The sequence below is a fragment of the Spinacia oleracea genome, chromosome 4, assembly GCF_020520425.1.
Source record: "Spinacia oleracea cultivar Varoflay chromosome 4, BTI_SOV_V1, whole genome shotgun sequence".
In the NCBI taxonomy this organism is placed as follows: domain Eukaryota; kingdom Viridiplantae; phylum Streptophyta; class Magnoliopsida; order Caryophyllales; family Amaranthaceae; genus Spinacia; species Spinacia oleracea.
Genome location: NC_079490.1, coordinates 158019903 through 158034086, shown reverse-complemented (window position 1 = coordinate 158034086; position 14184 = coordinate 158019903). Strand labels below are relative to the sequence as shown.

At 39.8% G+C, this 14184-nt stretch overlaps 1 long non-coding RNA gene across 4 annotated transcripts; it reads right to left on the bottom strand.

Annotated features, from left to right (window-relative positions):
* Nucleotides 1-1123: 1123 nt before the first annotated feature.
* On the bottom strand, nt 1124-5445 carry LOC130459726 (uncharacterized). Of its 4 annotated transcripts, none has more exons than XR_008919309.1 (8): nt 4850-5445; nt 4359-4458; nt 4140-4243; nt 3938-4018; nt 3345-3786; nt 3084-3152; nt 2894-2999; nt 1124-1372 (listed from the first exon to the last, which is right to left on the bottom strand). It is a non-coding gene; the product is annotated as an uncharacterized lncRNA (long non-coding RNA). The 4 variants fall into 4 exon arrangements; XR_008919311.1 differs by lacking the exon at nt 4850-5445 and having other exon boundaries at nt 3345-3450; nt 3557-3786; nt 4359-4823; XR_008919308.1 differs by lacking the exon at nt 4850-5445 and having other exon boundaries at nt 4359-4823.
* Between the last annotated feature and the right edge of the window lie 8739 nt (nt 5446-14184).

The window sequence follows — 14184 nt, the reverse complement described above, 5'->3', positions numbered from 1 at the left end:
TGGGCTGCTGCTCGCACGCACGCGCATGGGCGGCCCATCGTGGCTGCCGTGTGTGTGTGCGTGAGTGTTTGTGTTCATGCACGATTCCTAAAACATGCAGAGTTCGGTTAATGATTAAATTCCTAATTCTATTAGATAAATTAATTAATTAGAGTTCTTGTAGGATTCTAGGTTTAATTAATTTGTATCTGAATAGGATTCCAATTCCCTTTCCATACCCCTATAAATATGTGGCCTGGGTTCACAATTTATAACGAGTTTTCAAAGTATTCAAAGTGAGTTTTTGAGAGAAAAATTCAATCACACATCTTGCTCAAAAGTGCCAAAAATTCTAGTACCTTAAGGGCGATTCTAGTTGGTCAATCTTAAGGCGGATCTGGACGTGCTGTGGACTATCTACGGAGGGACGACACTTGGAGTCCTAAAGGCTTGTTCTTGTTCGGTTCGGGCGCAGCTAGGGAGGTCACGCAACAAAGAGTATGCATCTAAATTATGCTATATGATTATGTGTAAATAATATGTATTCCTGGGTTAATGGTTGTTTCCGCATGATTTATGTAATATCATATGTATCATAACCTAACACAGTTGCGTGCGGTCCATTAATCAGTTTGCTTGAATCATTTTTTTTTTTGAGCAATGACTGATTTTGAATAGTTTGCTTAGAAGCTTTGGTAGGGTTCAGGCCCATTCATGAAGTGGGCTCAAACATCGTGCCCTTTCGATTGTTCAAACATTTGCTTCGATATTTTTTTTTATTTTGCTATGGTCGTTTCGTAGCTTGGAGCCCCCAAGTATGCATGTCGGGATGCTTCCTTTTGGCGTACGATTTTTGTAGGTTCTTTCGAGAAGGATGCCTTGGGGTTCCGCTCGTGTAGGGAAACTTATAAGCTGCACATAAGTTGCTCTTGTTTGAAACAAGGGCAACTTATAAGCTGCACATAAGTTGCTCTTGTTGCAAACAAGGGCAACTTTTGAGTTTTTTTTTTTTTTTTTTAAAAAAAAAAATCTGCAATATAATTCCTGATATTTTGCAATATAAAAAAAAATTGAATTTAATTTCTGCAATATAATACAATTTTTGCAATACATATTCATTTATAACAACCGTATTCACCAAACATCAGCTTGACGTTTCAAGTTTACAACTCTAATACCACGTACACATTAAACGAGAATAATTGAAATCTAATGATCAATATATAACAAATTCAAAACTACTAGCTAACTTGTCTAACAAATTCAATATATAACAAATTCACAAGAATATTACGGCACTTCAAAATCGGTGAATGTGTCTAGCAAACTTGTCTCGAACTTCATGGATCTCCTCCTTGGTAAAGGGCCTCTCCTCCGTAGGACCTTTGAAAACCTTCAAAATAAAGAACAAATTCAAAACATGATTAGTTACATGTTAATGAAACTCATTTCAAGTTCGTTATGCACGCCTATGGTTCATTTGGGTCGATTTAGGTCATTTATGGCCAAAAACGGCATTTTCGATCCCAAGTATCAACAAATGAACCTAAGGACACTTTCTACACCTTTTGCATGATTCATATGATTAGTGATGTGTTAATGAAACTCATTTCAAGTTCGTTATGCACGCCTATGGTTCATTTGGGTCGATTTAGGTCATTTATGGTCATAAATGGCATTTTCAATCCCAAATATCAACAAACGAACCTAAGAACACTTTCTACACCTTTTTCATGATTCATATGATTAGTTATGTGTTAATGAAACATACAAAGGGTTAAGAATTCCTATTTTGGTTAATTAGTTGAGTGTTGGGAGCGAAAACGGCTATTTTTGTCAAAATATGACATGTAAGGATCGAACGAGTCTTAAATGCTCATAAATTGACCAAAGTAGATGATAATGGAGATTAGAAACCTAATACTAAGTATTTTAAACATATAAAGGGTTAAGAATTGCTATTTTGGTTTATTAGTTGAGTGTTGGGAGCGAAAACGGCTATTTTTGTCAAAATATGACATGTAAGGATCGAACGAGCCTTAAATGCTCAAAATTGACCAAAGTATATGAGAATGATGATTGAAAACCTAATAATAAGTATTTCAAACATGTAAAGGGTTTAGAGTTCCTATTTGGGTTCATGAGTTGAGAGTTGGGAGCGAAAACGACTATTTTTGTCAAAATATGACATGTAAGGATCAAACAAGCTAACTTCTTTGCATTAAAATTGGCTTTCTTGAGGTGATTTAAGAAAAGTATAGGCAACAATTTATTATTTAAAAACTATATTCTACCTAATTGAAGGTTTATTTGGCTTAATTATGTTCATTTTGAGTTCTTTGCATTAAATTTGACTTACTTTACGTGGTTTATACAGATTATAGGAGAACACAAGTAGAAGAAGCAGATATCAGATTCATGACCAAGTCAATGTAAGTCAACTGTGGTCATGGATCTGAATCTGCATAGCAAAGTAAAGCAGAAGCAATAGGCTCTAGCTAGCTGCAGCAGCAGAAGTAGGTGCTTGCTAGCTGCAGCACCAGTAGTAGGTGCTAGCTAGCTGCAGTAGGAGCAACTAGCTTGCAGCAGCAGGAGCAGCTAGAAGCTGGCAGCAGCTGCATCTAGATGCTGGCAGCAGCAGTAGCAGCTAGACGTTGGCAGCAGCTCGAGAAAAAAAAAGCCACATCAGAATAGACCATAGAAGCAAGAAAAAAGGTGGTTACTAATCTAATCATCAATTTCTTCCCTATTTTTCTGCCGTTAAAGGTGCTTAAGCTAGGTTAATTAACAGTAAACTTATTCTGAATTTTGAACATAAATACTCAGTAAGTCAGCATATCTCCTACTGCACAGAGGAATATCCATGCATGAAAAACTAATAAGAAAAACTAGGGGCAAAAAGGTGGTGACATACTTTCTGAAATCAGATCGTTCAATAGATAGCTTCCTCGACTTAGCAAACTGGAGCAATGCGGGGGGAGCAAGACTGCTTCTAGATACAGACTGGATGCAATCGGGATCTGTAAAATTGTTAACACGTGTAGATTAGAGGAAGAAAACATTAAGTAATTAAACATTCTCTAGGTCCAGATGTGGTGTAAAACCTGGGACAGCATTTAAGGAATCATTGACACTTGAACTCCGAGCCCTTTCGATTCTAGTGGAATAATCATCTAAAAAATAGAATGTGAAATTTTCAGTTTCAAAATACAAAGAAATGTGCATATCTAGGGCAGTGATATCCGCACACCAAGTACATATGAACTTCAATTAACCATCTCTGTGCGGAAATCATTCCTAGCATATCTTCTACTAGAAAACAGAATTAATTATAGAGGCAAACACAAATCAACAGGTACACAGACCTCCAGCCAGTTACGTATCAACCCCAGTCTGACACTTTTAACACGGCTTCCTCAATGAATGATTTCATACGTCCTTGTCTGACCATTGGGGCAACAAATGTTGCACCTGCCAGTTTAAATAAAAGAAGCACAATAAGCAGTTTAGTAACTGAAAGTAAATAACTTACAGGATAAAACACTGCTAAAGTTTGGATGCTGATCTTTTGGATGACCTCCAGTCAATGGAAATTTGACTGACAGCAGCAACTTGAAGCAGCAACTTGAAGCAGTTGCTAGCTAGCTGCAACAGGAGCAACTAGCTTACAGTAGCAGCAAAAACAACAGCTAGAAGCTGGCAGCAGCTGCAGCTAGAACCTTGCAGCAGCAGTAGCTAGAAGCTGGCAGCAGCTCAAGCAAGGGTCTAATCCTTTTCTCTAGTCGTCCCACTCGGAATTTACAAGTTCTGCAGTATAGAACATTAGTTATTCCACCAGATAATTGGTTCACTACACATTGTGCATATACAAGTGAAAGAAAGCTCCAACTTGTGCAAAAATACGCTAGTTTCATAGTCTGTAAATGGAAAGTTATTCTCTTTACATTGTTAGAAATACCTTCTTAGGCAATGTTGGATGAGCTGGTTTAGCTATCGATTGGGATTTCTTTACACCTGTTGCCTTTTTATGTATGAGGTCCTGCAAACAATTTATCCATAATAAGCAGCAGAGATAGAATCAACAAGAAGATCCTAGTCATTACAAGATTTAGTGATTTAGTTATAGCACATCATTACAACTAAATGGAAGAAATCCTTACACTTTAATCAGGAGTTGCTGATAACACATATCCAGAACACCAAAGGATTATTTCCAGACTATTGGAATACTGTACGACTCACAACCTCCACAACAAAAGTTTCCCTGAACGAATTGGTCTGAGCTTATCACTATCAGATTGATGATTTAACTATATTCCTACTATAGAAGATGCAAAGTGCATTATCACCATATTCACAGTACGATACGACCTTCCTACCTTAATCAAACCAATGGTACCGAAGAATTCCGCTACCATGTTATCGCCAGTTCCTTCAGGTAAGTTACAAACATAAATAGACCCATTTGCGGGAGCACCTCTGCCCATATAGTTTTCCATTATGCTCCAATTTTCATTCAAAAGGCCGCAAAAGCAACCAGCAGCAACAAATTCACAACAAATTCAAACATCATAGTTACATAATTTTACAACAAATTCACCTAAACCTTAATTCCTGAATACAATTTCAATGAGCAATCAAAAGAACAAACTGCATAAACCCTAAAAATCAATTCATGCTGCATATCGAAGAATATCGGGCCGGTAATTTGAACAAACCAAACATAAATTGAATTCTGCCGCATTTTATCTTCTAAAATGAGAATATATCAATTAAATCAACTAATTCCTAGAAAATGCCAACAAAATCCAAACAATAAAGCTAAAAAGCTAAAACAAACTTGAAAAATCAACAACAAGGAAGCAATTACCTTGTCGGATTAGTGGCTTCTGCCGGATATTTACCGGAAAGATCTAGCTTCGCCGCCGTCGGAGGGTGGATGTAGCGAAGAAGAGTAGACGACGGTGAAGAGAAGAAGTTGTCAGCGGTTAAGGGAGTAGCAGTGTGCAGTACGTAGGTAGGGGAAGAACAAACGGAAGAGGAGTATGTGAGTTGAACCAAGAACGAGAGCAGAGCAGAGGACGCCGGTGAAGAGAACGCTGGTGAAGAGGAGCGCCGGGGACTTTTTCGAGCCGTGTGCAGGAGTAGGAGGGAGGGAGAGGACGAGCCGTGTGCAAGAGTAGGAGAGAGGGAGAGGGGCAGCAGTGTGCAAAAGTTGCGCTTATTTAAATGGGAGGGAAATGAAATTTCATTTTTCAATTTTTTTTAATTTTTTTTGTCAAAGGTTGCCCTTGTTCAATAAGGGCAACCTTTAAGTGGCCACCTATAGAGTTTTTTCTACTAGTGATACCTTGAGGCATAAGACTTTGACCGCTCTTGTTGTTGTATATTTTTTCTTTTGAACGCGTTCGTGAATGTTCGATACTTAGAATGATGATATGTATGTGCGAACGAGCGTTCATAGAATGGCAGTTGCGTGCGGTCCATTAATCAGTTTGCTTGAATCATTTTTTTTTTTTTGAGCAATGACTGATTTTGAATAGTTTGCTTAATTAGAAGCTTTGGTAGGGTTCAGGCCCATTCATGAAGTGGGCTCAAACATCGTGCCCTTTCGATTGTTCAAACATTTGCTTCGAGATTTTTTTTTATTTTGCTATGGTCGTTTCGTAGCTTGGAGCCCCCAAGTATGCATGTCGGGATGCTTCCTTTTGGCGTACGATTTTTGTAGGTTCTTTCGAGAAGGATGCCTTGGGGTTCCGCTCGCGTAGGTGCGAGCTATCCCTTCCGTGGTAGGTAATGTTTTGATACCTTTAATCCTTAATGTAGAAGTCGTGTGGCTTGCATTTTGAATTTGGGCGATAAGTAGTCTTTGCCTCTTTTACACGTGCTCTTGGTCGTGCCTACATTAGTGCAATATGCCTTACTCTTTTTTTTTTAGACTTGCACCGTGGGATGGTTGAACTTATGGTGCGACGTAGGCTTGTGTGGCCTAACGGCGTGTCTTAGAACATTCCTCCAGGTTTTGGGATATTTTTTTTTTTTTGCATTGGAGTATTTCATCACGCCTAGTTCAGCACAAGTCATAAATAATCGAACAAGTGTAGCACCTTCTGCGTGGGTGTGCACGGCTTATTACTTCGTTCAATGTGAGGATTCATAGATGTTCTCCTTTTTTTTGTTTACTTGATTTTTCTTTTGCTTTTGCTTTGGAACGGCGTGGACTGTGTAACGGGCGCTTGTAGGGCGAGCGTTATGTGCAGTAGTTTGATCGGAGTTTTGGTGACTCGCAATTTTCAGTTACCCATGTTAGTGGGGTGACTTTATATATTCTAAATAGTGTTTAGAATTTGGGAGGGGTTGTGGCCATTCTAAGGTTCGTTTTACACGATCAAACCTTAGGATTGTGCCCCTATGATGTATGTATAGCATTAGCGTCGAGAATTTGCGATAAAATCGTCATTTCGAGCATTTTTAGAGTGTTTTTCTCAAGCCCCCAATTGCAGCTACGGAATTGGCTTGGTGCTATAATGCTTGGCATACGTTTTTATGCATTCATGGTTACATGGATCATTAATAGTTTGAACCAGACTCGTTTAGTGCGAGGTACGTTCGAGTAGTGATTTGCTACTTTTCTTGTCGTATTGTGCGACATTTCCATGGTCAAGGTAGTCACATGTTGAAGTGTGCCTTGACCAAAAGCTAGGTGCCTTTCTTTACCCATAATCATATTTAGAAATCTTTTTGACTCACTTGCAGCATTGAGATAAACGCATACTTAGCTTAAACCAACGACATTTTATTATGTTCGAAGAAGTCTTTGAAAATTATTTGAAATCCGAGTCCTACTGTGTACAATCCGAGGTGTCCTAAGTAAGTTGACTTATAGAAGGGTTCGTACAGGATTACATGAGTGAATCAAAATACTGTTACGATTTTTGGAATGCTGTCTAAGGTTTTGCTGGAAGCCAGGGTGCAGGCGTCAAGGTATTACTTGTGCCCGTGTGGCACATGCTTTGGGCTTTTAGGGCAATCTTTTCCAGAATTGCGGGAATATAAACCGTTTTCAAATTGACTTAGATTTACTTGGTGTATGTCTGTACCAAAGGTCATGGTATACTTAGTTCTTTCCCTAGCTCTTTCATTTCAATGTTTACCCCCAGTTGCTGTTATGTCTTCCCATTAATGATGCTTTCAGATTTCGATTTTAGATGCCCGCGTCATATGTCTGAGTAGGGTGAGCCTTGGTTAAGTGCCAAGTCTTATTGACAATGTTTTTTTTTTCAAAGGGGATTCGCAAGCATTTGAATTACCATGAACGGGTGCCTTGAGTTCGAAGGAACGATGGGGCGATGCCGTAGAATAATCCTCTTTATTGCAAGCTTACTGCCTTTACTATTTGTTGGCGATTATGACTGTGTCTAGTGGTGAAAGAAGGTCTTTATGTGAGTTACTTTGCTTTTAGGAGGGTCAAGTTGAGTACTTTTAGAAGTCATGGATACTCGCGCTAGCCCCCATTCAATTGAGGCAAAGCGATCTTTTGAGTATTGGCTAAGTGCCTAGGAGTGTGAGTGCTCCTTCTGGCAAGGGTACGTGCCCTTATTATTTTTCGATGTGTGCTCATTTTGGCATCTTGATGACTTGGATTCTTCCTTTGATTTTTCCTTTCGACTTGGATTGCAAGTAATTAAATTTCAATAAGGGACTCTATTTTTTATACTTGTTATTCTATAGGCTTTAACATTTTTTGCAAATTGGTTGGACCGAATCATGGATTGCCTACGTATCCGCCTTAAATAGATTTAATTTGGAAACAGGTTTTGCGTAGTTCTTAGCCAGAAAATGGATTCTTAGAATGCCGATTTTAAACAAGTACGTTCTGAGGTGGAATCGTAATGTTTGAAATAGGATGAGATAAGTGAAGTTCATTATTATTTTAATCTGCCGCTTTGCCGTAAGCCAAAATTTTGTTTTATTTTTTAAGTACACGTATTTGCACAAAAATCTTTTTATGTGTTTTTTGGTACGTATATCTTTTCATGTGTTTTTTTTTGGTACGTATATCTGAATACGTGTTGTACCCCTCCAAGTGTTCGTTATTTTTCCGTGCATGTGCGGATAAAATGACGAGCACTTCTGTACAAAATTTGGCAAGCAGAGAGATTCAGCGCCCAGGCTGGGGCGTTAAAGATTTCGGCGCCCAGCTGGGGGCGCTGAAAATGATTTCTGGGCGGATCTTTTTTGTTGCGCTAAATGCTTCTTTTCTTTTTAGATGAACTTTTAAGGGCGCTTTGCAAAGTTTGCTTTTTTATTATTTATTATTTTTTTGTACTTTTCATTTGTCTTTTTTTTTATTTGTGACTCAAGACGGCTTTGAAAGATGGGTTGAATGAGATAGGATAATTTGTATAGGTATTGGTCAAGCATGAGGATTACATCTGCTAGGACTCACAATTTGCAACCTTAAGCTAGTGTCATGAGTGTACATCAACCAAGGCCAACGAGTAGCATGGGGACGGCTCGAGGGCATATCAACAGGATGTATCCAAACAAGTTATATGGTCATTATACTAATGGTGGTGTAAGAGCAGGTTTGGGCTTTGGAAATAATGGGTATGACGCACGTGTCAATGGCCGTATATGGTTTGCAGTTGACAACAAGTTCAAGAAAAAGAGTCGAGGTAATGGTTTCTTGGGTTATGGCAATGGGAACATGGATGGGTTAAATGAGCTGAACAGGGGCCCCAGAGCGAAGGCGTCTAAGAACACAAGAATTGGAAAGGGTAGACATCGTAGAACTTTATGTAGTTTTTGTGGCATGATTTGGATTGGTTGACTCAATTCTTTTCCTTCGTTTACTTGGGTAAATTCCGCACTTTGGGAGGTACGGGCTAAATATTTCATGGCTCGCTCTTTTCGCTTTCCCTTTTCTCTTTCTCTTTAAGTATTTCATGGCTCGCTCTTTTCGCTCTCCCTTTTCTCTTTCTATTTTTTTCTTTTTGCTTGGGATTTCTCCCCAACATAAATCCTTCAAACCTTTTATTCGGGCTAAAAGGTAGATGGTTGTGGTCTTTGAGTCACGAGGCGAGACTGAGTGAGCCTCGTTTGGTAGGCCTATAGTGGACCTTTAATTTTAGTAGGCCTAGGGTGGACCTTTAATTTTAATAGGCCTAGGGTGGACCTTTAAATTGTCTTACTTTGCAAGCGTATTTAGTCGTTTCTTAAAATGTGCAAATAGCGTAGATTCAAAACGTTGTTTTTACTTTATTGAAATTTAACGAAAGAATTACATCGAAAATAATTTTTCTGTTTCTTTTCAGACTCCAGTTTCTGGGATTTAATTGGAAGTTGTGATTTAGACTCGAACTTTCATTAATCTTTCTGATTATAACCCGTGTATGAATACAATGAGGTGGCCTAGACTCAAAATAATGACGTGGCGTAAGCCTATAATACTTGACCAAGCAACTTTCAGACTTAGGCTAATTGGACCATAACTTTCGTTGGTTGACACTTTAGATTTTAACCCTTGGGTGTCCATTTGTCATGCGCCATTTTTCTTAATGTTGGCTAGGTAGTTAGTTGGGGAGATCCAATTTTTATTTTTGCAAGACTGGAATCATTAGTGCGGCTTCCCTCTTAGTGTGTATTGCTTTACCCCAATGGTAGCCTTATGGTATGCCGATTTGGGTATTTTCATGGTTGGTCATGTTGCATTCATGGAAAATCTTTTAGTCCGTACTTAGGAGTATTTAAAGGAGCGAGTGTCTCGAGAGGACTATGATAGTCGTGACCCAATATGATCATAAGCCTTGAGGCCATTAATTTTTGCTAATGGTATTGACACCTTAGGCTCACTTTGGGGGTTGTGCGACTATGGGGGAATGATTTTCAGAATGTGACTGTTTCCATTTTGCAAATACTATAATATATTATATTTATTGGTGAGAGAGAGTATTGAGGCCGTAGATTCTTAGCAAGGGATGACAATTACATATGGGTGCTTATTGATTTAAATGTTAGGAAGGGAGACTCAATATGGTTTAACCTTTTAGCTTGCAGAACGACACCTAGCATTAGGACCGATTCTATGGATAAGACAACTAAGACTTAGGATTTAGATTGTACTTTGGCATAGCCTAGTCTAGACTCGGATTTTTTTTATTCGAACATTATTTTTCCTTGAAAACTTCATTTGAACATTATTTTTTGAATACTTTGCCCATGTGACATTCAAGGTTATTTCAATTAGCTTGCTCGGTTTCGGAGCCGAACATTGTCGTCATAGGAGGCCTAACAACGACACAAAGATTTATTTTATTTTTTACAAGTCGCTTTTAGAATCGAGTGCCTTTTCATACGCCCTCGCAGCAATTTTCACGAATTTTCTTTTACTGCTACGTATACTTTATGCGCGGGCACCGAGGCTGTTGTGCCTGACCAAAAGGCCAGGCAGCAACTTCAGCGCCCATCGGTGGGCGTGAGAAATATTGGCGCCCAGCCAGGGGCGCTGAAAATGCGTCCCTGACTGGTGCTCGTATTCTGTTCGCGTATATTTTTTGTATATGCGACTTAAATTTGCGTGCTTGCCTAATAACGTCCTTTACGCGTTGTGCAGCGTTGTGGGATTCGTTACGGGCCCTCCTGAGCGTCGCTTATTTTTGTGGCGATCGTTCGGGGTTGCGGAACACGTATCTTGGTATAACTCTTCGGCCAATTGGTTTATGAATGTTTGGGAAATTTTTAAGGTCGTTGGTTTTCTAGCATTATTTGTCACACACAATCATAACACAATCACGTAATTCGCTACACATAACTAACATTACACCATGAGGCAAAATAATAATATGTCATGTAGTTTATGATAGGCTTCTATGGGTAGTGTATGCGCCGGCTTGGTACCGCTTCTATCGCAGATCCAACACATGCCCTGGTCGAGGTAGTGCCTTCAACAGACGAATTTCGCCAAAGAGGCCAATCACGATATAAGCCAAGGGGGCATGCACCAATGAGAGGGACCTAGTGGGCGAGCGATCGGGTTTGGGACGGGTGTACTACTAGCGAAAGTGCCGAGTGGACAACATTCGAAGCGTATGCACCCCCCGGTTGGCGATGGGTATCCTTAGTCCCAACTCCCGAGATGAAACATCCCAGGGAGCCAAGATTCGTTATGCGGTTCTGCCCGTTCACATTAATATGCTGATTTTCAGGTCGTCCCAACTTGATGGGGAAATAAACGCGGGGTAGGATCGTTTCACCCTTCGGCTATTTTGATTACCTACGAGCACGAGTATTTCCTTCACTTTCCCCAGTGGAGTCGCTACTGTAAGGGGGTCGAAAAAGCACGAGGCTAATGCGTGACCTCGTCCCTCGTGGGTGTGACGTTTCTTTTGTCAAATCAAGTGTAATTGGATTTCCTGTGAGTTTACACCCAATTGACTAGTAATATATGAAGGAAATAATGCCCTTGGTCCAAGTATGCATTCAAAGATAAGTCTAATAAATGCGGTTCAGTATTAATTAACAAGTTAATAATTCAGTGAGATCAAGTGAGCTGAATGCCTAGCTAGAGGCCGCTTCAGTTCAAGTGGAATTAATGATATTAATCCACAGCTTACTCTTGACTGAACCCGTAGGGTCACACAAATAGTACGTAAACGGATCAAGTATTTAATGGCATTAAATACTCCAACTATGGATATTCGGAATCGACGGATCTTGGTTTCAGTGGGAGCTGAGATCGTCACAGGCAAGAAATGAATACTCCGGAAACGATGATATTGCCGGAAACGGAAATATGGATTGTATCGGAAATATTAATATTATCCAAGTCGTAGATGTTGCCGGAAACGGAAACATGGTACGTATCGGAAAATATTATCGGAAATGGAAATATTGCCGGAATCGGAAATATTGCCGGAAACGGAAATATTGTCTGAATCGGAAATATTATCGGAATCGGAAAATAATTCCGGAAACGGAAATATTAAATATTTGTTCGAAACGGAAATTAATTCCGGAATCGGAAATGTTAAATATTGTTCGTATCGGAAATGAATTCCGGAATCGGAAAATTAATCGGAAGCGCGTCGTACGAATTAGCATCGGACGAGCTTGCTAGACGAAGGCCCAGCACGAAGCCAGGCCCACGTCCAGCAAGGGAAACGCGTGCCACAACACGCCAGCCCAAGGCTGCGGCAGTCGTGGGCTGCGATGCTCGGGCTGTGCGCGCGCGCGCATGGCGCCCCTCGTGGGTTGCTGTGCGTGCGTGGGTGTTTGTGTTCACATACGAAAGCTAAAACGTACAGGATTCGTTTAATGATTAAATTCCTAATTCTATTTGATAAATTAATTAAATAAGAGTTTTATTGTGATTCTAATTTAATTAATTCGTATCCTAATTCGATTCCAATTCTCTTTCCATACCCCTATAAATATGTGGCCTGGGTTCACAATTTATAACAAGTTTTTCAAGTATTCAAAGTGAGTTTTTGAGAGAAAAATTCAGACACATTCCTTGCTCAAAAGTGCCGAAATTTTTAGTACCTTAAGGGCGATTCTAGTTGGTCAATCTTAAGGCGGATCCGGACGTACTGTGGACTATCTACGGAGGGACGACACTTGGAGTCCTAAAGACTTGTTCTTGTTCGGTTCGGGCGCAGCTAGGGAAGGCACGCAACAAAGAGTATGCATCTAAACTATGCTATATGATTATGTGTAAATAATATGTTTCCTGGCTAAATGGTTTTTCCGCATGATTTATGAATTGTCATATGTATCATAACCTTACAGTGGTATCACGAGCCTCTTATTATTTTCATAATCTAAATTGCATGAACATGGTTAAATATTACAAATTTGCAAGAATTAAAAGGGGTGATTAATTTTCGTAATTGTTAATTAATTGCAAATTGCGTTTATTTAATTATACGTACGCAGTTTTTCGGCAGTTTTTTCGTTACTCATCCAAATCGAGTGATTTTTGTGTCAATTCCGCATGTAAAAGGCATTCTAAAATTTTGACAAAAATAGTATTGTTCTGCCGAACCCAGAATTCTCAAATTCGAAGCCTAACTATGACTTTTCGAAGGTTTTAGTTTTTCGAATGCAAAATTTCGTAAATTTAAGATGTTAAATTAAATATTTGCGATTCTTGTTGATAAATCTTGAATTTTTGATTGACCTACTGTATATGTTTAACAAGTTTGAATGCCTAGCCTTGTTAATTATGCAATCTAATTTGTAATTATGATTAATTTGTTGAAAATTAGAATAATTTAGAATTAATTTGATTTTCATAATTAATTATAATTTAATTAGATACCTATGATTAAAAACCACCATAAAAATTGTAAATTTATGATAAATTTTAAATTTTTATGACCTAAACTTGAATCCATGTTAATCGGAAATCAATTGAATAATAAATTTTTGATTTTTCGCCCTAACATTATGAAATTAATATTAATTTATTAATTTTTCATTAATTTTAAATATAAATCTTTAAATTTTATGCGATTCGTTCATATAACTTGCACGCACAAAGCAATGGACGCTACGTGTTACCCTTAAGGGGTGTTGTATAGTGCAGGCATGCGATGACGAGCAAGGGAGCTCGTCGCCCGTGCGGCACGAATGCAATGAGCAAGGGCATGGTACACGAGCACAAGGCAGCAGCCCTGCCTTGTGTCGTGGGGTACGAGCACTGGACGAATGGGCATGGGCGAAGGCAAGGAACGGAAGTCGCGTGTGGGCAGCAAGCGAGCTGCGCCACAACGCGCACTGCCTCGCGCAAGCGCGCGCAGCCTCGCGCGCAGCGAGCGCAAGCTCGCGTGCCACGAGTGCTGCGCCCAGCGTCGATGCCTCGCGCAGCGAGCGCTGGCTCGCACAAGCGAGCGCTGGCGAGCGCGCGCAGCGAGCGCTGGGGAGCGCGCACAGCGAGCGATGGCTCGCGTGCATCGAGCGCTGGCGCGCGTGCAGCGAGCACCAACTCGCGCGATTGCTTGCGAAGGGTAGAAGCAGCAGATATGCGACACAGCGCATGGGCTGCGCGCACATGGCCAGCGATGGCTGTGTGCGTGTGGCCCATGGGCGTGCGATGCGTAGGGTGTTTGCGTTGCGATTAGATCGTTTTGAATGTTTAATTTGAAATTTTCAGTTTACGTAATTTTAATTAATTTTAAAATTAATAATTTAAATTATTTCTTG